Source organism: Mesoplodon mirus (genome assembly GCF_964341445.2).
Source record: "Mesoplodon mirus genome assembly, chromosome: 1".
Lineage (NCBI taxonomy): Eukaryota > Metazoa > Chordata > Mammalia > Artiodactyla > Ziphiidae > Mesoplodon > Mesoplodon mirus.
The window spans coordinates 218,301,439-218,322,235 of NC_138976.1; the positions used below are offsets into that span (position 1 = coordinate 218,301,439).

General features: G+C 45.9%; 1 protein-coding gene across 1 annotated transcript in view; it reads right to left on the reverse strand.

The window, feature by feature from the left end:
- LOXL2 (lysyl oxidase like 2) overlaps nt 1-13,365 on the reverse strand; it is a 103,750-nt gene extending 90,385 nt beyond the window's left edge. Inside the window, exon 1 of the mRNA XM_082622073.1 lies at nt 13,177-13,365. The gene's annotated coding sequence lies outside the window, so the exon portion shown is untranslated. The remainder of the gene's footprint in view (nt 1-13,176) is intronic.
- Nucleotides 13,366-20,797: the final 7,432 nt, after the last annotated feature.

Below are 20,797 nucleotides of genomic sequence, written 5' to 3' on the forward strand. Positions count from 1 at the left end.
ACTAGAATTTCCAGGGCCCTTTTCTTTTTTATTTTTTTTAATATTTTGCCTTCTTTTCTTTTTTAATAAATTTACTTATTTATTTTTGGCTGCGTTGGGTCTTCGTTGCTGTGCACGGGCTTTCTCTAGTTGCGGCGAGCGGGGGCTACTCTTCGTTGCGGTGCGTGGGCTTCCCATTGCGGTGGCTTCTCTTGTTGCGGAGCACGGGCTCTAGGCACGCGGGCTTTGGCATACGGGCTCAGTAGTTGTGGCTCACGGGCTGTAGAGCACAGGCTCAGTAGTTGTGGCACACAGGCTTAGTTGCTCCGCGGCATGTGGGATCTTCCCGGATCAAGGCTCGAACCCATGTCCCCTACATTGGCAGGCGGATTCCTAACCATTGTGCCACCAGGAAAGTCCCCAGGGCCCTTTTCTTAAGCTGCTCTTTTGACAGCTGAATTATTCTGCTTGGGAAAGAATATCAAAGACCTACTCCAAAAAAATCTCTGAGTCTCAAGATTTCCTTGGGGCTACTCAAATGTTTCTCTTCCCCCCAAAGGAATCCCATTTGAATGACTTCATCGTCTACCTGAGAAAAGGCATTCTGTGTTGTAGAACTTGCCGGTGCAACAATATTTTCTGAAAAGCCAGTGGCTTTGGACTACTCCAATGCATTCTTAAAGAATACGACAGACCTCGGCCTCTTACCACTGACACCTGAGTGTCAAAAAATGCCCAATATGACCAACTATTTCCTAGTCAATAACAAAGGCATGCATAAGGGGGGGAAAACACATTGTAAAAATTCTACACTATTCGTGCATTTAGCGCTTTTAGCAAAAAGCACTGCTCTGACCCAAAGCTGATCTCCTTAACTCCTCCCATCCACCCACCAACATGACTGTCTGGGGCACAGAACCTCCTAAAACGGGTCTCCCTCAGGCTCCAGCTTTGCGTGACTGGCCTCACCCTTTCTGAGGGTCCTGGTAGGTAGGGAAATGATTCCTTCTGCCCAGCACTTGCTCCAAATCTTGTGCTCTGGAGCCCCCAGTAACTGGCCTGCTGACCCAAATGAGAAACATCACATCAGCAACCATGCGGCTCCCCAGCCAGGAGCAGTGGCCCTGGATGCAAAAGCCACTTGCTTAGTGTCATAGAACAGTGGAGTGTAGAACTCGGCTGGATTCTTTCACCCAGACAGAATGGTCCCCTTGATGTCTCTGCCAGATGTCAGCATTCAGCTATGGGGTCAGGGGAGGGATGGGGGCTCTCTCCTCCATCAGACCCTCCCCCTGCTGCCTGCCAGGGGATTCCTGCTCGACCAGCAGGAGTGATGAATGGTCCTCATTCACGGCCCAGAGCACACGGGAGAGGCTATCCCAGCTGTGGTCGGATGCTGCTTCTGGCCGCACACGGAGCACATTCCTTTCTGGAGGAAGGCTGTCTTGGGTGGATGGGTTTGGTGCTCAGAGAATGAGGGAAGTGGGTGGAGACAAGGGGGCCTTTCTGAACCACCTCAGACAAGAATGCAGACTCTGACACCACGCTTGGCCAGGGCTGGTCCATTTGGCCCCTGGCCAAAGATTCCACCTGGGTCCTGTCTATTTCTGGCCACAGAGTGGGAATGTTCAGGGCATGGTGAAATGGCCAGAGGTAGGCATACAAAACTGAATTTTTTTCAGCCTCCAGAAAGAGACCTTTGTCAGGTATAATTTTTTGTGACCCATTGGGGTTCCCCACAGTCCATCGCCGCCTCTGGGTGGAATCTCATTCTGACCAGGCTGTTTCCTGGGGAGGATGAAAGTACAATTTCAAACACTTTAAAATGTGCCACTGGAGACTCTCAGATTGAATGTGACTTGTGGGCTCCAGAGCGCAGGCTCAGTAGTTGTGGCGTACGGGCTTCATTGTTCCGCAGTATGTGGGATCTTCCCGGACCAGGGATCAAACCTTAGGCCCCCTGCAATGGAAGCTTGGAGTCCTAACCACTGGCCCACCAGGGAATTCCCACCCATCGACCACTCTTAACACGGCACTTGGGTAACAGGTTTTAACCATCCTCCCACCCCTCCCTGACCCCCAACACATACACAGTCTCAGACACACTGTTTCTCAGAGTTAACAGTCAGTAGCCAAATTGGTCCAAATTTCTGTGCCAATTTGAAGGTGATATTAAAATTCATAAAAGGCAGGCAGGGGAGGAGAACAGAAGTCAGGGCCAGAATGGTGTGCAAATTTGTCAAGTAATCCAATCATTTCATTGTCTTGTTTCCAGGGGAGGAACTGTAGTTGGGGATGGGGTCACTGCATGCAAATCTCTGGAGATGGGGTGTTGAGGGCTGGTCCAGGCACAGACACTGAGGTAGAGAGGGGCTCAGACAGTTGGGGATAAGAGAAGCATACGAGGGGGGGAAGTGGGGGGAGTCCTGGGAAGGAGGGAATGTACAAACCAGCTTTTCTTTAAATTTTTGGCTATGCAGTGTGGCTTGTGGGATCTTAGTTCCCAAACCAGGGATTGAACCTGCAGAGTGGAAGCACAGAATCCTAACCACTGGGCCACCAGGGAATTCCCCAAACTAGCTGTTCTAAGAGATGGATCCTCAAAACGGCCAAGGAGCTCAGTTCTTAAGTGACATCCTCCCCAAGCCCTCCCTATTTAGTTTCCTTCATGCCTCAGGGAGAACTAGTCACAGCAGGACTCAACCATGGCTTTAGACACCTTCTGTATCTCCAGAAGCTTCCAGGCCAAGCTCCCATCCAAGCAATGCAACCTGAACCAACAGCCAGTTCTTCAGGCCTGAGCCCCTTCAATGAGAAATAGACCCCAGGGCTCAGTGAAGGAAGGAGCAGCTGGTACAGAGGCCATGGCCACATCTTTGGCTTGTCTAGAAATGTCTGGTGACCCAGGGGAGGGGGCAGGAGTGCTGTTCTAAAGTTTGTTAAGAGCCTATGATCTGGGATTCAGCTGTCCATAGAAGCTCTGGAAACCCTTCCAGAAGCCCAGTGAGTAATAGCAGCAGGTAACAACTGCCACCTCACCAAAACTGGCCAGGCTCAGCTCACAATGCCAGCTGGTACTGTGTCAAGATACTGACATCCAGGGGCTTCCCTGGTGGCGCAGTGGTTAAGAATCCACCTGCCAATGCAGGGGACATGGGTTCGAGCCCTGGTCAGGGAAGATCCCACATGCCACGGAGCAACTAAGCCCGTGCGCCACAACTACTGAGCCTGCGCTCTAGAGCCTGCAAGCCACAACTGCTGAGCCCACGTGCCACAACTACTGAAGCCTGCACTCTAGAGCCCGTGCTCCACAACAAGAGAAGCCACCACAATGAGAAGCCCATGCACCGCAATGAAGAGTAGCCCCTGCTCGCTGCAACTAGAGAAAGCCCACGTGCAGCAACAAAGACCCAACACAGCCAAAAGTAAAACTAAATAAAATAAATAAATTTTTTTTAAAAGATACTGACATCCACAGAGTAGTGGCATATACACAGAGAGCTTCAAGTTCTTGCTTTTACTGAGGAGGCAGACTTTCTCAGCTATGTTTGGAGCTGACCCATGTCACTGGTGCTGATCACAAGCCTCTTCTGGACCTCCTTCTAGAATGATTCTAATATTTTATTGCATCTCCAAACACGGCATGGTTTCCACTGGCAATTACAGGGTGCCTCCACTTTCTTTATCATGACATCCACTAGCTTCAACTCTGTGTTTAAGCATCTACTCATATGTATATATAAAAAATCCTAAGGAATATATTAAAAGACTATTAGAACTGATAAAAGAATTCAGCAAGGTTATAGGATGCCAGATCAACATACAAAGATTAACTGTGTGGACACACCTTCAAAGAACAATCCAAAAATTAAATTAAGAAAATAATGCTATTCACAATAGCATCAAAAAGAATAAAATACTTAGGAATAAACTTAACAAAAGACATGACAAAATTTATACTCAGTGAATGATAAAACATTGTTGAAAGAAATTAAAGAGGATTTAAATAAATTTTTCAAATTCCATGTTCATGGATTGGAAGACTTAATATTGTTAAGATGAGAATACAAATTGATCTACAGATTCATCACAATCCTTATCAGAATCCCAGACTTTTCCATGGAAATTGACAAGCTGATTCTAAAATTCATACGGAATTGTAAGGGACCCAGAATAGCCAAGACAATTCTGAGAAAGGAGAACAAAGTGGGAGGACTCACACTTCCCGATTTCAAAAGGTACTACAAAGCAATGGTAATCAAGACAGGGTGGTACTGGCACAAAGATACAGGCATATAGATCAATGGAAAAGAACTGAGAGTCCAATAATAAACTCATATATCTACGATCAATTGATTTGGACAAGGGTACCAAGACCATTCAATGGGGAAAGAATAGTCTTTTCAAAATATAATGCTGGAGTAACCGGATAGCCGCATGTAAAAGAAAGAAGTTGGACCCTTACCTCCCACCATTTACAAAAATTAATTCAAAATGGACCAAAGACCTAAATATAAAAGCTAAAATTTTAAAACTCTTAGAATAAAACACAGGGGTAAATATTTATGAAGTTGGGTTTGGCAATGGCTTCTAAGATACGACACCAAAATCACAGGCAACAAACTGAAAAATACCTATATTCATAAAAATTACAAACTTTTGTGCATCAAAGGACACTATCAACATGCTTCATGAACTAGAGCAGTAGGGGTAGCAAAAAGGGTGTAGTGATCAATTATTTTTTGTACTGTTTGCATATCTGTCTCTCTCCTAAGACTGTGAATCCCTTGGAGGGCATATACGTCTCTGGATCCCCTGAGCCCAGCACAGAATAAATGTTGAGTAAATGTGATGTGAACCGAGAAAAAAAAAATATCAAGAAAGTGAAAAGACAACACACAGATGGGACAAAGTATTTGTAAATCGTGTATCTGACAAAGGTCTAGTATCCAGGATATATAAAAACTCTTAAAATTCAATAACAAAAGACAAGCAGTCCAATTTAAAAATGGGCATAGGACTTGAATAGACATTTCCCCAAAGAAGACATACAAATAACTGACAAGCACATGAAAACATGCTTAAAATCATTAGTCATTAGGGAAATGCAAATTAAAACCACAATGAGATACCTCTTCACACACACTAGGATGGCTATAATTTTTTTTTTGAAGTGGGGAAAAGTAGGTGTTGGTGAAGATGTAGAGAAATTGGCAGCCTCATACAGTGCTGGATGAAATATAAAATGGTGCAGCCACTGTGGAAAACAGTTTGGCAGTTCCTCAAAATGTTAAACAAAGTATTACCATATGATCCAGCAATTCCACTCCTACTTATATACCCAAAAGGATTGAAACCAAATGTTCAACCAGAAATTTGTACACAAGTATTCATAACAGTGCTGTTCATTATCACCAAAAGGTAGAAACAACCCAGATGTCCATCAACAGTGAACAGATAAACAAAACGTGGTGTATCCTCACAATGGAATATTATGGGGTCATAAAAAGGAATGCAGTGTGGATACATGCCACTACATGGGTGAAACTTCAAAACATCATATGAATTAAAGAAGCGAGACCAAAAAGACCATATATCATATAACTCCTTTATATAAAATATCCAGAATTGGCAATGTAGAGACAGAAAGTAGATGAGTGGCTGTTTAGCGGTGGGAGTAGGGGGAGCGGAGAAGAGGCAATGGCTAAAGTATACAGGTTTCTCTTTGTGATGGTTGCATATATCTGTGAATATACCAACATCCATTGAGCTGAACACTTTAAATGGGTGAACTATATAGTATGTGAATTATATCTCAATTAAGCTATTAAAAAAAGAATCTATTTAACTGACACTTCAGTTTAGTAGTATCTACTTACTAAGCATTTGTTACATGGCAAGCATTGTATTAGGCACTGGAATTCAAAGATGAATCTGACATGGGTTCTGCCCTCTAGGAGTTCACAGTATATTTAGAGAACCAAAAAGAGTACAGAAATAGGTACAGAAATAGAACTGGGAAGGCAGTGATTACAATTAGAGATGAGGAACAGGAAAAGCTTTAGAGAGTTGACACCTGGGCAGGTTTCGAAGGGAAGTAGGAGTTTGACAGGTCGTTGGTGGGGAAGGGAGATCATTCCAGGCAGGTCTGAAATAACACAGGATGTTCTGAGACTTGTATGGGGTTCAGAGTTGGCAAGAAGAAAAGTGGAAGGGCTGGCAGAGGGGGTGGGGTGAGGAGAGGTGCAAGAGGTGAGCTTGGAGAAGCAAGCAGAGGGCCATGAGGCAACTTGAATATCATACCAACAAATGTTGAGTTTTCCTTTTGGGGATGAGGAGCAACGATAGGTAAGTGGGAGGGCAAGGGGGGCAGACTTGTGACTGAAAGCAGGAGTCGGTGAACGACAGCCCTTGGGCCAAATCTGTGAAGTTTTTAGAAATAAACTTTTATTGGAACACAGCCATGCTCATTTCTTGTTGTCTATGGCTGCTTTCCCACTAAAACAGCCAAGTTGCGACAAAGATCGTATGGACCCATCAAGTCTGAAATGTTGGCTATCTGGCTCTTAGAGAAAAAGTTTACCAACCTCTGCTCTAGAAAGCTCACTGTGCCTATTGGATAAAGGATGGCTTCCCACGGGTTAAGACCAAGGGAAAAGAGTCCAGTTAGGAAACTAGCAACTCTCCAGGCAAAGAAGATGCTGGGGTACCATGACATTGAAACATCATGACGTTGGGATAACAGATGACATAGGGGGTTGATAGTGGGGTGGGGAGGTGGGCGTGGCTTTGAGAGCCTCCTGAAGAAAAAACACCTGGGGAATATCAATTTAAGAAAATTAACAGTGAAAAGGATAAGAGAACTCACGGGGTTTCATGGACGTCTGAATTTTAGTTTTTTCTTCTTAAATCATTAAAATGGTCCCTAAACCTCACGTTTAGTTGAGTGCTCTCAGACAGAGCATCTGAACTCAAGGCAGCTTGCAAGTTTTTTAAAATTATTCTTACAATTTGGTTATGGGCATGCTGGAGCAATTCCAGATCACCTGATGGGCTGTCTTCCCTGCTTTGTGTGTTGCAAGAAGCCCAAACTCCACACCACATTCTTTGGCTATGCTCCGAGGCTGCTGTTGGCACCAGGTAGGCACCATGGAGTTGGTTGCCAGGCATCCGAATATCATTCTTGACTGATGATTTATATCTAAATGCACATGTCAAATATCATATCTTACTCATTTTTGTCTCTTACAGAGACTGGCAGAGTGTCTGGCAACTAGAAAGTCACTGATAAATCATTTTAGTTAAGAGAGAGCACCAGGTGGGAAGGGAAGGAGGAAGGAAGGAAAGAAAGGCAGGAAGGCAGGACGTGGCCACAGAATTTTTCACTCATGGCTTGAAACTTGTGATCCAGGGAGTTCCCTGGTGGCTTAGTGGTTAGGATTCCAGGCTTTCACTGCCGTGGCCCGGGTTCAATCCCTAGTCGGGAAAGTGAGATCCCACAAGCAGTGTGGCAAGGCCAAAAGAAAAAAAAAGAAAAAAAGAAAGAAACTCATGATCCAGCAGAAGCTGACAAAAGAGCAGGAGTTCTCCAGGTGGATGCAAACCTCTTCGGCCCAGGGAGAGCCTGGAAGAATAATACTTAGTGGTGATGTCCTAATATAGCTGCAACTGCAAATCCCAAATATGTTGTATTATCTTCCCTAGACATTTTAAGGGAAGAGGTTGCTTAAATCTCACAACTAATCTTGCTGCCTCTCAGGTTATAAATTGTGTTTTTCAAAAATCTCTTCTAAACCATCTCATGGTAGACAAAATGAACATCCACTCCCAAGACCCTGAGGTGTAGTGGAAGCAGCCACATGCAGGCATGAAATGTATTTGGAATCTCCTGCTTTGCATTTAATTCCGTGCCCTCTGGGTAATGTCCTATTCTTGATCTAGGTGCTTGTTACAAGGGTATGTTCATCTTGTAAAAGTTCATCCAGAACAGGTATTCGTACATCTACATTCATAGCAGCGTATTTCCAATAGCCAAAAGTGGAAGCAACCCAAGTGGACAGATGAACAAATAAACAAAATGTGGTATATACACACAATACACACAATGGGATATCATTCAGCCTTAAAAAGGAAGGAAATTCGGACACATGCTACAACACAGACAAAGTTGAAGACGATATGTTAAGTGAAATAAGCAAGTCACAAAAAGACAAACAGTGTATGATTCCATTTATATGAGGTATTTAGAGTTATCAAAATCATAGGGACAGAAAGTAGAATGGGGCTTGCCAAGGTGGTGGGAGAATGGAGGGTCAGTGTTTAATGGGTGCAAAGTTTCATTTTTGGAAGACGAAAAAATTCTGGAACAGACGGTGGTGATGGTTGCACAACAATGCGAATTATGTAACACCACTGACCTGTGCACTTAAAAATGGTTAAAACGGTGAGTGTTATGTTATGTATATTTTACCACAATAAAACGAAATGAAAGTTCATCCAGTGTTGTATACTTAGGCTTGGTGCCATTTTACTTAACGTCTGTTATTCTGGGGAGACGGGTACTTTAAAAAGGTACTTTACTCAAATTTATATTTGTGTTTGTTTTAGAAGAGTTTTACATTTATGTTTAGAAAAATATCCTCCTTACTAGGTCATGAGTCATGCAGGCACTCTGGAAAGCTGTGCTATGTTTATCTCAGGACATCCGTGGTGCCCCAGGGACAAGGCTGGGGGTGGGGGCTGTTCATGGACCCAAGTTCAAGAAGAACAAAGAAACGGAGCAAATCAGAGCTGTTCTCAAGTCGTCGACAAAAGTTATCTTCTCATAAGGCATATGCTGTATAGAAAAGTGGCATTATTTTTTCAGAAGATGCTCTTAGCATCATGTTGGCGACGCATCAAAAAAGACATATGGGAGCCATTGCCATGGGACAGCCCTGGGTGCAGCTGTGTCTGCTTGTCTATCAAGTTCCGACATGAAAAAACTAAAAAGAAAATGTATCATCCTTCGCATACAATATTATAATACTACAGGTGTTTCAGGTGAAGGGATCAAAAAGCCTTGGACAAGGAGAACTTATTAACTGTGATCCTAATCACATCCTCATCATCTGCTGACTTGGTTCTCACTCTACACCCGTATGTACCACACACACTTATCTGGGTATACTCTTTCTGCCAAGGGAAGTGCAAAAGAGTTTTTAAAACTCTAGATGGACATCTTATCCGAACTGTCACCACCATGCTTTATCACCCTCGAGCAAGTGCCTATTCTGAAAGGCTGGTCTGGTGCCTAAAGACATCTCTGATGCTGGTGGCGGGGGAAGATGGGCCAGCACACCTGGCTGGGCTGTGCTCCTGGTGGGTCACACACACCTCCTGCAGGAGGACAGCTCGAATGACGAGGATGAGAAGGTCTGAAGACTCGCTACAACCTGGACAGGGCAGAGACTTAGAAGGTAAGTAGTGCATTGCTGCAGATCTGTCTCTCTGGGCATCAAGTTGGCTTTCCTTTTGCTGGCCCACGATCGCCAGTCCTGCTGGTTCTATGCATCTGGAGCAGGACAGGCTGCGGCTACTTCATCTGAGGTCTCATGGCCCCCGGGTCTGGAGTACAGGTGGGACTGTGTGACACTGACATGCAGACTGACCATAATGCCCTTCTCCAGAGGGAAATGAACAATAGTCATTACAACCTGTCCTTCTGAACCCAGGCAACCCCAGGAGAGGGAAAGTATACCTCCTAAAGCTCCCAAAACTGTAAAAGGAAGAAAGCCACAGCAGCTGCTGACATGAAATCACCTAGAAATTCTACCCCCATGGAGACAGCCTGTTAGCTGAGGGGGAAGAGAATTCATGGATGCCAGAGGATGGTGTGGTTAAAGGGTAATGCTTTGTCCCTTTGGAGTTCCTAGGGTTGAATAATGGGTTTGGAGCAACCAGTTTCTCTCTCCCTAACTGGCTGTTTTGTGGAAGGTCTGTTCATTCGCTGTCTATTTCAGGGCAATGAACATGAGAGCAGAAAATCTAGGCATCAAGAAATAAGAGACTCCTTTTTCCCACACAGCCAGCCAAGAAAGGAGAATTCCAATTCATGAGTCTCATTAATAAGATGTAAAAATGACTTCGCTATCACCCCTTTCCAAAGCAAATAAACACAAGTAGTAAAAATGCTAAAAGTAAAAAGTTCTGGTGTCCTGTATCCTCATGAGACAACGGCAGAATAAACAAAGTTGTCCATAAATGAAGAACCTCAGAGGGGAGCCTCTCCTCTGCCATAGAATTCAGCTGCCTCCAACTAAAGATGCCAGCTGCCAGAATACTTGGGCAATGATCAGTGAGGGGTAATTGTTCTCAGTGAGATTTCTTTCTGGGCCCTTTGTCTCTTCCAGGAATTCCAACTCCAGTCATTTCGCTCACCCTACTTTCAGAACTAGGAACCGGAGAATGGAGAAGGATGGTGGCTCCTACTTCAGAGAGGGCCATCCTGAGTTCTCGAGAGGTGAATGGCTTTCCTACAGTTTTACAGGAAGCTGGGAAACAAGCCCAGGCTTCCTGACTTTGCAGCTGATTTACCTCCAGCACCAAATGGCCAATTACTCAGTATTTACACTGGGATTTCTGATAGCAGGTGTATAGGAAGTGGTAAGCCCAGGATGAAGCCAGAGCCAGGATGAATGCGTCAGAGCACAACTTATATTCCATGAGCACCACTGAGAAACAGGACCACCACTGCCCAGGAATAAGGATGCTGGGTCAAGTCCTGGCTAGGCCAGTCACCAACTGTGCCATCTGGACAGCTTATCTGTTGGCCAGTTTACTCAACTGTAAAATGAATTCAACAAAACCCACCTCGCTCTTTAGTGGGAAGTTGTAAGAATCAAATAACACAGTGGGCAGAAAAGTGGTTTGAAAAGAATAACATACAATAAACATAAATTATACAAATCAACAGAACTCCGGTCAACTGTAAAAAGACATTTGGGGGAAAACTGGGGGAAAAAATTTGAATATGGACTAGGTATTAGATGATACCAAAGAATTATTGTTAATTTTCTTAAGTATATTAACGGCATAATGGTTATTTAATATTTTTAGAGGTCACACTGAAATATGTAAGAATGAAATGATTTTATGTCTCGGATTTGCTTTAAAATACTTCCCTGAAAAAGAAATAAGAAAGGGGTAGATGAAGCAAGTGTGGCAAAATGTCAATAACTGTTGAAGCTGAGCGAGAAGTATATGGGGGCCTTCTCCCTACTATTGTTTATATTTGAAATTTTTCTGAATAAAAAAATGATGTTTAAATAAACAGTGTAGAATTTTCTAGGACACTAGAAAGCTTCACTAATGGTCACCACCAGAAGCACAGAAAATCTGCCTCGTTCACAAGGCCCTTGTACACTGGTCAGCCAGGGGTCAGAGGACAAGAATTTGGGAAAAGGCCAGGAGAGGCCAGGCAAGGAGCCCAGCCGTAAAGGAGATAGATGAAAACATCTTCGTAGCCTCTCCTGTCTGCCATGCACCAAAATGTCAGCCAACCTGTAACGTCAAGTGGATGCTTTGTCTTCAGGCTTAAGTTTCTTATTCAACTTTGCCACTTAATGGCTAAGTGGCCTTAGACCAAATCACTTTTTAGCACAAAGTCACGGAGAGGCACACACATGGGTTTGATGGTCACTCCAGGAACAGATACTAGGGACCAGGAAGGGGAACAGGACAAAGGGAGTGGGGGCAGGAGATGAATAATTTAGCTAAGGGAGAGTCCAGGGAGTCAGGCATTCATCTGGGAACTGACCAGGGAAATGAGCACTTCGACTTTGTCCTAAGCCCCATCCCTGACCATTAAGTACACAATACACCATAAATAACGAAATAATTCCACCAAGGGTGACGAACGGCTTTTTGGGGGTCAGGGACAGACAGGCTAGCGGTGGGGTAGGAGCGGGGCCTGGAGGAGGGGATACGGATTCGAGTCTCCACCCCGACTAACCTAGAAGCCTTGAGCTTCAGCACTCTTCCCTTTCCGCAAAAAGAATCCCTTGGACTGATGTGAAGATCTCCGCAGTTCCAAGATTTCAGGGGACGAAATTAATTTGGGGCATGTTTCTGACTTTCATTCCTCTCCCTCCTCTCATCAGGACTCGAGGTTTCCTAGCCAGGAGAAGTTCAGTCCCCTCCCCAGTGGTGTTTCGCCGCATCCCCTCGCCCCACCCTCGCTGATTTTTGGTGGTCTTTCCCGGGGCCGGGTGAGGGATGACGAAGTAGGAATCTCGCCTGTTTCTTCCAATCATTTCTATTCCGGTGCTGATTTACAGCGACACCTGTAGGCAGGCAGCTACTCCAGAGGGCAACAGATTGGGGGTTGGCTGGGCGGCGGGTTGCGGGGCGGGGCGGCGGAAGCGCGGTGTTCAAAGCGCCTGCGTAAAAGTTGTGGGCACTGAGGACAGGAGGAGTATCAGCGTTAAGACCAGGATTAGCCCCGGGGCGACCCTGCGTGGCCCATCCATGGGTTAGCTTGTGCTGGCTCTTTTCTACTCCAGGGCCTCCCCTTGATAATCGGCGGGAGAGGTTTCCTGGTACCCTGACCAGCCAGGAGTGAATACCTGAGGTGCGGACCGCGCCTCTCCGCCCACAGGACTCAGGGCGCTCCTTCGTTCACTAGCCCTCACTCCCCCCCCACCCCACCCCCCAGCCCCGTGCGCTCCACATCCCCAAAGCCACAGCTCCGGAGACACCCCAGTGCGCCCCCGTCCCCCGCGCGCTCCGCATCCTCAAAAGCCAGAACTCCTGGCACCAGCGCAGCCCCCGGTGTCCGTGGCTCCACGGTGCACCCTCCTAGGCACCTAGCACGCATCGGGTCTCGTCTGACTCGGTCCTGTCTGGTCGCAGGCGCCCTTGGCGAGCCACGAACCGAGCGCCCAGCTCCCGGGGGCGCCCCTGCTGCGCGGGCTCTCCGGATTCAGGCGAGGTGGGGCTGGGTGGGTCCGCCCGAGTCGGGAGCGGGACCCGTTAGCCTGCACGTCCTCGCGTCTCCGAGCAAGGAGCCTTCGCTCTGTGTGCCCGCATCTCAGCTCCCGGGAACCCCAAGCACTGCTGAGAGGCGGCCCGCGGAGAGCGGAGCCTGGAGACCCCACCGGGACCCCCGCTTTCCCGCGAGCCGCCGTGGGGAGGAGGAGGCGCAGGCAGCGCTCTTACTTGTCAGCAGGGGTGCGCACTCGTTCGGCTGGGGTCAGGCTCTCCACGACGGCTCCTCTCTGCGCCCGTCGCCGCGGAGCCCCTTTCCCGAGCAGAGGGGGCGAGCCGACTTCTCCGGCCGTTGGAGAAACCGAACTCCACGTTTAGGAAGCCGCGGGCTGGTGTCGCTCCCCAACGCTTTTCCCGGCACTTTTAACCAGCGTCGGAACGCAAACCCCTCCCCGGACCCACCCCCTTCCCTGAAGGCGGCCACCGCAGCAGGCCCGGCCTCCTGCCCCTTTTGTTGTAATTCGAGAGCGGCAGCTCCCCTGGCCAGAGGGGCTGTGCGGGGGAGGCTGCGTGCCAGCGGCGCAGCCCTTCCCAGGCTTTTCTCGCCCAGGTTTCCGGAGCCTGAGAAGCTAGGGAGAGGGCTTTTCCTCTGGGAGATTCCTCTACACGCCTCCCCCCCGCATACCGCCCCACCGCCGAGCTCCCGGAATTTAACCCTTCGGTGTTCTTATCCACCAGCAATAGGGTTCGTGCCTAACCCATCTCCGTATCCAGAGAGCCCAGCACTGCCTGGCACGTAGTAGACGCTCAATAAAAACTGATGACTGAAAGAGTTCAGATACGTTCATCTACCTCTCCTGGGTTTCTCCTCTACGGGCAAAGCATTTTCCGGAGGTGACTACAAACAGCCCCCTTTCTTCCAGCAGATCGAGCCTCTCTCTCCTCTGAGAATCCGTTTTCTCCTTTGTAAATTAAAGGCTTTGGATTCAGTGACTTCTAAGGTCCTTCCTCACCTGGCAGGGCCAGGGTTAGCAAGCCCTGCGATCAGGGGCCTGAACCCGACACAGCTAAGGGTGCATGTCATGCAGAAGGACATTCCATGCCTGGCTCTGAGGCTCACACTGGGGGCAAAGTGAGGGGGTCATGCGGGCTGGGGGAGCCCTCTAAGGAGATTCCCAGGGCTTCCTGAGCAAGAGCAAGGTTTGGCCGGGCAGGATGGCGATCCTCCTCGGGGTCCTTCCTCAGTGCCCTCCTCCCACTCTGCTCCCGTCCTACAAACGGGCAGCTCCAGCCCTGATAGGTGGGGACTCCCAGTCTCAGCCTCCAGCTCAGACTTCTCTCCTCATCCGTGGGCTTGTAAATCCATTGGTCTCTAGGACATTCCCATAGCCACAGCTAACCTAGCGAGCCCCAAACTTGGCACACCAACTCCTGGGACCCCTCTTCAGCCCTCTTCCCTACCGTCCACACTGAATCAATCCCCTGGTCTGGTGGGCAGTGGAGGGAAGGGCCAGGAGGGAGGTGGGTGTGATTCCAAAAGGGCAACAGGAGGGACCCCTGTGGTGTGGAACTGTGATGGTGGATACAAGAAGCTACACAGGTGATACAACTGTATAGAACTTAATATACACAAGCACACACACACTACACACACACAAAGTATAAGTAAAACTGAGGAAATCTGAATAAGATCAGAGGATTGCATCAATGTCTCCTTGTGATATTGTCCTAGAGTTTTGCAAAATGTTGTGGGAAACTGTGCAAAGTGAATGAGGGCTCTCTCTGTATTAGTATTTACAATGACATGTGAATCTACAGTTACCTCAATAAAAATTTCAACTGAAAATAAAAGCTCAAAGTAACTCCAGGGCCCTCAGGATGCGGCCTGAACCCCTTGATACAGCTAACAGGGCCCCCCTCAAGGGCATTTCCAGCCTGCCCATCTCCCAGCCACACTCTCCCCTCACCCCCATAGACCTTACTAACTGTTCTCCATGACTGTTTCACACCCCAGGGCCTTTGCACATGCCATTCCCTTGCCTGTCTGCTCAGCAACACCTAGTTCTTTGAGATCTCACTTAGCTATCACAGTGAGCACCCTACACAGTGCCTGCACACAGCAGATGCTCAATAAATGCCAGTGGAACTGAGCTCTCTCCTCTTCCCCTCACACTTTCTCTGATCACTCTTCTTCTAATCCTACCCTTCCTGTAAAGAATTAACCAATAAGGTATAAAATGAAACACTTTATAAATGCTGTTTTGCCTGATTATGAAAATAATGCAACCTCCCTGTGGAACATTCAGAAAATATGAGAAAGTATAATGAAAAAAACTTTCACCCTGGTGTCCTCTCACCCACAGAGAAACGTTTAACATTTTGGACTATTTCTTTCATCATATCTTTTAAAACCAAATTGTGTGTAGAATTTTTGTATCCAGATTTTTTTTAAACTATATTGTTTGTGCACATTTTTCAATGTCCTTCTAAATGGCTTTAGACTATTTCAGTCTCCAAAACGACCATGTTCCATAGTGTCATTTCTCTACTCTTAGACTTCAAGGTGTTTACGATTGTTACTAGTGTAAATTACACCAAGACAATATTGAGCAGCTACTATGCGGTTCCTGCTAATTGTTACAAATGAGAAAGCTGAGGCTCAGAGAGGCTAGGTGATTTCCCCAGAGTCACAGAGCTGCTAAGTGGTCAGGCTGGGATCACTAAAGTGTACATGACCCCTCTTGCAAGTTCTAAGTGGCTGCACACCGGAGGCTTCAACAAATCCACTGGGCTTCCCTCACCAACCCACATTCCCAAGAGTAAATGAGTATTTGAAGCTTGCAGAGTAGTTCACTGATGCACTTCTGTTGAATTGGACCAAAGACCTGGGAAGCCACTTCAGGAAGGTAGTAGACCCTTGTTCTAGATGAAATATGAAGACTATATGCTTTATGGCTCTAAGTCTGTATGTGCCACCCTCATGTCCCAGGCTCTGTGCTGCCCCACAGGCAGGGCCACCCAACAGATTCTGAGTGCATTTCTGCAGTCAGAGGACCTAGGTTCCAATCCTGGTTCCGCCACTTCCTGCCCTGGATGGGTGACTCCTTTGCTTCACTTGCCTCATCTGTAGGAAACACTTCACTCAAAACCTCCTACAGGAATGAAAGGGCTGGATGCACAGTGGGTGCAGAACAGTCCCTGTCGCGTGACGCTGCACCACAAGTCGGTGTGCACTCCTGCCGTGCTGCAAGGCTGCGGGCAGGAGGGCACCGCACTGCGCAGACTCCCTGCCTGAGCCAAGCTGGGAGGCAGCGCCCTCCTGCCCGACCCCACCTCACAGGGGCCACGGGAATCACGTTCCCAGGGCGCGATGACGAGTCCAAGGGCGTGGACTGTTTTCTCGGCTCTCTGTTCTGTTGCCAAATCACCTTCCTAATTGGCTGGGCGTGTCCCATCCCGGAAGCACAGCCTGAGGCTAAGTGGAGGCCAGGCTGATGTGCTGGCCAGTGCGGGGAGGCTGGCAAGACACACACTGATACATAGAAACAATGAAATATGGGAGTCAGGAGGTGGCAAATGCTCCGGAGAAAACCGAAGCTGAGTAGGGAGGAAAGAATGTGAGGGAAGCACGGGGGCGGGGGGGAGGGGGCCCGGGGGGGCCCAGGAAGACCCCGACCTGCGAGGTGGCACAGGCAGAGGTTCAAAGGAGGGAACGAGGAACCCTGTGGGGTGGAAAACTCGCATTCCTCTGGGCTCCATAGCACTTAACTTGCATCATTCCTGCACTATGCATCACTTCCTATTTGTGTTATAGTTATTTGTGTATTCCATTTATCTCTCTTAGAAGACTGTTACAAGCACAGATGCCTTGTGCATGGATACCACGGGTCCGTGTCCCCTTAACCTCTGTGGTCAGCAGTGCATATCACGGGCCATCACTGTTTGTTGAAGTGAATCAGATTGAACCGAAACCACTTGAAAGCCTATAAGGCATGATTAAAGTAGAAATAATTTTAGTGGATATTATTCATGATTACCCATACTAGTAAGAATGGAGAAACCAGTAGTTTAAATCTATAGAACTGAAGAGGCTCTACCTTGCCTATTTGTTAAGTCAAAAGGGAAACCAGCAATCAATCAGGCAAACACTGGTCCAGCCATGTGGGAAAGTGATTTGGAATATGTGTCAAGGGGCCAGGATGTGGGTCTGGATCTGGCCCTCCAGGAGGAGATTGTGGTTAAAGTAGTCAGGTTGGCCAAATATTTCACGTATTCCAGTGGTCCTATCTTGGCCAGATATCTATCAGACCCTACTATCTGGCTTTCTCAGATTCGGAAATCTGCAGTGTTCTATCACAACCACTTTTGTTTTATTTTATTTTTTTAAATTAAGGTATGGTATAGGAAATTCCCTGGCGGTCCAGTGGTTAGAACTCTGCACTTTCACTGCCAAGGGCACAGGTTCGATCCCTGGTCGGCAAACTAAGATCCCCGCAAGCCCCCATGGCATGACTGAAAAATAAGTAAATAAATTAGTTAATTAATTAAGGTATGGTTGATTTACAATATTATATAGGTTTCAGGTGTACAACATAGTGACTCACAATTTTTAAAGATTATACTCCACCTATAGTTAGTATAAAAGACTGGCTATATTCCCTGTGCTGTATAATATATCCTTGTAGCTTATTTATTTATTTATTTATTTTGCGGTACGCGGGCCTCTCACTGTTGTGGCCTCTCCCATTGCAGAGCACAGGCTCCGGACGCTCCGCGGCATGTGGGATCTTCCCGGACGGGGGCACGAACCCGTGTCCTCTGCATCGGCAGGCGGACTCTCAACCACTGCGCTACCAGGGAAGCCCAGCTTATTTATTTTATACGTAGTAGTTTGTACCTTTTAATCCCCTACCCCTATCTTGCCCCTCCCCCCTTTCCTCTCCCCACTGGTAACCACTAGTTTGCTCTCTATATCTGTGAGTCTGTTTCTTTTCTGTTATTTCACTAGTTTGTTTTATTTTTTAGATTCCACATATAAGTGATATCACCCAGTATTTGTTTTTCTCTGTCTGACTTATTTCACTAAGCATAATACCTTCCAAGTTTATCCTTGTTGTTGCAAATGGCAAAATTTTGTTCTATTTTTTGTCTGAGTAGTATTCCATTATATGTAGTAGTATTCCATATATCTATCTATCTATATATATATATATATAGATAGATAGATAGATAGATATTTATATATGCCACATCTTCTCTATCCATTCATCTGCTGATGGACACTTAGGCTGCTTTCATATCTTGGCAATTGTAAATAATGCTGCTATGAACATTGGGGTGTATGTGTCTTTTTAAATTAGTGTTTTTGTTTTCTTCAGATATATACCCAGGAGTGGGATTGCTGGATCATACAGTAGTTCTATTTTTAGTTTTTGGAGGAAACTCCATACTGTTTTCCACAGTGGTTGTACCAATTTACATTCCCATCGACAGCGTACAACGGTTCCCTTTTCTCCCCATCCTAGCCAATATTTGTTATTTGTGTTCTTTTTGATGATAGCCATTCTGACAGGTGATATCTCATTGTGGTTTTGATTTGCATTTCCCTGATGATTAGGGATGTTGAGTATCTTTTCATGTGCCTGTCGGCCATCTGTATGTCTTCTTTGGAACAATGTCTTTTCAGGTCTTCTGATCATTTTTTAATCGGGTTGTTTGTTTGTTTGATTTTGAGTTTGTATGAGCTGTTTATATATTTTGGATATTCATTCTTTATCAGCCATATAATTTGCAAATATTTTCTCCCATTCAGTAGGTTGTCTTTCAGCTTTGTGGGTGGTTTCCTTTGCTCTACAAAAGATTTTAAGTTTAATTAGGTCCCATTTATTTATTTTTTTTGCCTTTGTTTCCTTTGCCTTAGGAGAAAGATCCAAAGAAATATTGCTACTATTTATGTCAAAGAGTGTTCCACCTATGTTTTCTTCTAAGAGTTTAATGGTTTATGGTCTTACATTCAGGTCTTTAATCAATTTTGAGTTTATTTTTGTATATGGTATGAGAAAATGTTCGAATTTCATTCTTTTACATGTAGTTGTCCAGTTTTCCCAGCATCATTTGTTGAAGAGACTGTCTTTTATCCGTTGTATATTCTTGCCTCCTTTGTCATAGATTAATTGACCATAAGTGCATGGGTTTATTTCTAGGCTCTCTATTCTGTTCCGCTGATCTGTGTATCACCACCACTTTTAATGAATGTGGACACTTTATAGGCAAGAAGGTAGGGAACACCTTCTGCTTCCTCCTAGGAGGCAGCGCCCCCTAGTGGTTCACATCTCGCACCGCCTTGAGCGTTTGCACTCTTCAGCGCCAAGTTGTAAAGCCAAAGGGTTTTAGAGAACATCTGGCCCAAGCATATTGATTTCAGACATGGAACCAAAAACCCAGAGAGCTGTCAATGGGATCACCGTCCCTCGGCAAGTTAGCAGCAGCGCTGAAACCGGATCCAGATTGAGGTCTTCGGAGCCCTAGAGTCACGAATCTGCTCAGAAAGCACAAAAGAAACTGCCAATTGTCAGGAGTGGCTGGGATACCTCTGCCTTTTCTCCAGGGTGCACATATTCACATATTCCGGTGGTCCTGTGTTGGCTGGATATCTATCAGGCCCTCCTATCCTGGCTTTCTCAGATCCAGACATCCGTAGTTTTCTATCCATATACTGGTTTTATATTTTAAAAGTATAATTTCATTCATATAATCTATTTTCTAGGATGAATAATCATTCTTTGTCCCACGCTATGGGCTAATCCCTCCCTCTCCTCTAACCCCTGGCAACCACTGATCCTTTTACTGTCTCCATGGTTTCTCCTTCTTCAGAATGTCCTATAGTTGGAATCAGATAGTATGTAACCTCTTCAGGTTGGCTTATTTCATGTAGTAATATGCATTGAACATTTCCCCGTGTCTTTTCATGGCTCGATAGCTCATTTTTCTTTTATTGCTGAATAATATTCCATTGTCTGGATGTATCACAGTTTGTTTATCCATTTGCCTACTGAAGGACATCTTGGCTGCTTCCAAGTTTTGGCAGCTATGAATAAAGCTGCCGTAAACGTGTGTGTGCAGGTTTTTGTGTGGACATAAGTTTTCAGCTCATTTGGGTAAATACCAAGGAGCACAATTGCTGGATCATGTGGTAATAGTATGTTTAGTTTAATTGGTGTATACTTACAATGGAATATTATGCTGTCTTAAAAGAAAAGAAATTCTCGTATATGCTACAACATGGATGAATCTTGAGGACGTTATGCTAAATGAATAAGCTAGTCATAAAAAGACAAATACTATATGATTCTACTGTATGAGATGCTTAGAGTGGTCAAAGTCATAGAAACAGAGTCTAGAATGGTGGTTGCCAGGGGCTTGGAGGATGGGGAACAGGAGTCATTGTTTAAAGGGTATAGAATTTCAGCTTTACAAGATGAAGGAGATGGAGTTATGAGATCTTATAAGGGAGTTATGAAGATGGATGGTGGTGAAGGTTGTACAACATTATGAATGTATTTAATATCACTGGACCGTACACTTCAATGTAAGTGTAAATTTTGTGTTAGATGGTAAATTTTGTGTTATGTGTGTTTTACCACAATAAAACACAATTGGGGGGAAAAGTCACATAAAGCACAGTAGTTGTGGGGAAAAAAAGAGTACATTTAGTTTTGTAAGAAACTGCCAAACTGTCTTCCAAAGTGGCTGTACTATTTCATATTCCCTTAGGCAATGACGAATGGGAGTTCCTGTCGCTTCACATCCTCACCAGCATTTGGTGTTGTCAGTGTTCCAGATCTTGGCCATT